General features: G+C 55.7%; 1 long non-coding RNA gene across 1 annotated transcript; it reads right to left on the bottom strand.

Annotated features, from left to right (window-relative positions):
- Window positions 1–481: 481 nt before the first annotated feature.
- LOC121056811 lies at window positions 482–3,042 on the bottom strand. The gene is made up of 2 exons (XR_005813508.1): window positions 2,858–3,042; window positions 482–786 (listed from the first exon to the last, which is right to left on the bottom strand). It is a non-coding gene; the product is annotated as an uncharacterized LOC121056811 (long non-coding RNA).
- Between the last annotated feature and the right edge of the window lie 329 nt (window positions 3,043–3,371).

Raw genomic sequence — 3,371 nt, 5'->3', positions numbered from 1 at the left:
CTACAGCCACAAGGGACTTGCCCAGCCCAAGCCCACCTCCCTGCCAGCTGGGTGCAACGCCTGCATGCACTGCACCAACCGCTGGCTCTTTCAGAGCTCTCCTCCTCCCCAGGATGCTCACCCAAGCGGTTACACCCAGGCAGTGAAAGAAAGCACAGAGCAGAGCTCTGGCCCGGGCAAGGACATTTTTAGTTTTTTGTTTGTTTTTTTTTTTAACCTGTAAAGGGAAATCTCAATCCAAGGCTCATGCTGGAGGGAGGTCTGCACATCCGGGCTCTCCAGCAGGAAACACGCTGAGTGAGGGCAGGGCAGAGCAGGCCACGAGCAGATTTGTTGCACAGGAACTAGATCAAACCCAGATTATAACCCAGGCCTTGCACCGGGACAGGAGACAAAGGCTTTTAAAGCAAGATGTCACTAAAAAAAAAAACAACAAAAAAACATTTTTTTGCATCTATCTTTTTCCTTGCAAGGCACAAAAGTGCACTGCTGGAGCACAGAGGCAGGGGCCACGTCTGCTCACATGTGCATCGTGTGCAATACAATAACACGGGAACCACAGAGCAAAGAAAGGCGATAAATCAGGCCCCAAATCTCTTCAAACACCACGCTTTCTGTTCAGCCTTTCAGTTCCTCGCTCATCCTTGGCAGCGCAGCTGACCTGGTCATTTTTCCTTTTCCCTTTTTACTTCTCACCACCACTTTCCATGGCATTCTCATGAATTAGCACAGCAGTGTGGTAGTTCTGTCCTTTTTTTTTTTTTTTTTTTGCTTTACAAACGCATGCTGGAAAAAAGAAGAAAAAAATCCTATTTAAATAGAGACGTGTGGCAGCTGACATTTCTTGAAAACACTTTGAGTCATATTAGGCTTTGTAGGTCCTTTTATTATCTTTAAAGGCTGGTTAAAAGCATGTCTACAGCAGCAGGCAGGCAGCCTGCCTGGGGGACGGAGGGGACGGAGACATTTGTGGCTGCGGGCTCTGTCCTGAGCCAGCCACAGCAGCAACAGGTCCCAGCAGCACTGAACTGAAACGGGGGCTGGGGAGAGGAGAGGAGAGCGAGGGAGGAAGGGGAGGCAGCGAAGCGTGCAAAGGATTTCTTTTTGTTTGCTGCCTTTGCTCGGCTGCTCTTTGTGCCGGCTCCAGGCAGCCGCGGGCTGAGCCCTGCTGCAAACCCCGCTGCAAGGGGCTGCTCGCGAGGGGAACGCAGCACCCGGAGGCGATGCTGAGATGGGAACCACAGCTCCTAGGGGGGTGTTTCGTAAAGGAACGATGGTGGCAGTGAGGGTGGGTGGGTGTTGCCTCGCTGCACCTACACACGCAGTGGAAAAATCGGTGCTAATCCCAACAGAGCCACGCTGCACATATCCAAGCTCACCTGATCACAAGTGAAAGAAATAGGGCATTTTGCACATCATTCTTCCTAAAATGAATCCCACTGTTATTACAGGTGTCCCTTCTGTGTGGCGAAGGACAGGCAGCAGACCCTGATTTCCTCCCAGTACCCCAATTTCCTCCCAATACCGCAATGTTCTCCGAATACCCCACTTTTCTCCCAGTTTCTGAAGTGTCCCACCATTCGCCTTCTTTAGCGATGGCAAGGTCAGGCTCACGGTGCTGAAAAGCCAAAGGGAAGCTGTTTGACCCAGCCCCTCCGAGCGAGCCCGAGGTTTCCCTTGGAGGTGTCACTGCAGTTAGCAGTGCCCTTCTCTAAACCACTCCTGCAAGCGCTCGGAAGGAGCTGCTCGCGCTTACTTTTGACCCTGCCGGGAAAGGAGAGCACCAGTCAGTCCGGCATAGTTCGGAAGAGCGATTTCCCTGGTAAGAGCCTATGGCTTAGAGAGGAATCAGACCCAACAAATCATACAGGCGGCGGAGGGCAGAGCACCCCTGCAAAGTCGGTGTACAAATGGCACCAGGAGGCCAGCGTTTGCCTCTGGCAGAGCTGCTGCTGGCCCGAATAACCCCGTACAGCCACGGGGCTATAAGCTGTGGTCAGGGACAAATTTGGTGGGGCCAGTGGTGGGTCCCAGCTTGGGGCATTACAATGGGCGTCAGGAGCAGTGGGCAGGCATTGGGCCTCTCTCCATCCCCACAAGGTCAGAGCATTCAGGGGCTTTTCCAACCCCCCAGAACAAGGGCCGGATCCAGCACAGAGCCCTGACACCCTTCCAGGGGACTTGGCACAGCAGGAGACCCAGCAAGGCAACCCCCCAGACACCACCCCCGGGCTGGGGGTCCCTGCTTGGGGACCAGCGGGAGCGAGGCGCTGATGGGACGCACGCTGCCGGGGCTGAGGGACGCTGTTCAGGCTTTGCTGCAAATCCCCCTTTCTAAAGGATTGCTTTTTGCATTGCAGCACCGTGCTGCTCCAGTACAGGGCTGAGGAAAAGCTTCCCCTGCTGTTCCAGGGGACAAAGCAAACCTCCTCGACATGGCTCCTGTAGCAGCACGCAACGTGTGGCACCTCTGCTAGCACCAGACCCGCCGCAGGCTAAAATCTCTGTGCAAAATGCCTTCCTAGGTTAGGGACGGGCTGGTTGAAGTGACCCCAGCTCCTCGCATGCCCTGTGCAGTGCCCAGCTCACTGCTGGCACCAGCACTGGCACAAAACGCTGGGAGGGGACAGGCTGCAGCACGGGTTTTCCAAGGGGAACCAATTAAAAATAAAAGAATCAGCAAAACTGCTCAAAGGGTTGTGAAAAAACACCGGGCAGCGTCCTGTCAAGCAAAGGCCTCACCTCCCTTGTGCGCCAGGTCCTCGGGCGGCCTCCCTCGCCTACTGAAGGGGGCATTGCAGAGAAGTGCACAATTATCACTGAGCTTGGGTCGGGCTGTTAACGAAGAGAGCTGTACCTGGGCTGCCCTGCTGGGGAGCTGCTTCCATCCACATCAACTTCCATCCACTGCCATTTCCACAGCCCTAGGAGAACCCAGCGCCGCTCCTCCTTCCTCTGCAGGGTTTGCTCGCCGCTCCCTGGGGCTGCAGATTTCTGGGCCGTGCCTTGAGCGCTCTGGCTCTGGTTGGCCCTGTCACCGTGCACCCTTTATGATTCCGTGATTCTGTGACCTCACACACGGTGCTGGCCGTGGCTCTCGGTCAGCTCAGAGGTCTCAGCCTGCCCACAGTTTGCAACTGAGCGAGCAAAGCCGTGTCTGCAAACCCACCCAGGAGCCAGCGCTTTGCAGGCCAGGCTCCCCAGCCTTCCTGCTGCATCGTCTGACCCAAAAACAAAGGATTTGGGACGGGGGCAGCCCCCGCAGAGGATGCAGGTGTCCCCAGGGCAGCAGCGAGGGACGGGCGCCACCACCTCCCTGCAAGCAGCAGCTTCTGCCGTCGCTAAATTCACCACCAGGACGTGCTTTGGTT

Source organism: Cygnus olor, chromosome 18, assembly GCF_009769625.2.
Source record: "Cygnus olor isolate bCygOlo1 chromosome 18, bCygOlo1.pri.v2, whole genome shotgun sequence".
NCBI lineage: Eukaryota > Metazoa > Chordata > Aves > Anseriformes > Anatidae > Cygnus > Cygnus olor.
This window is presented reverse-complemented; position numbering and strand designations above follow the sequence as displayed.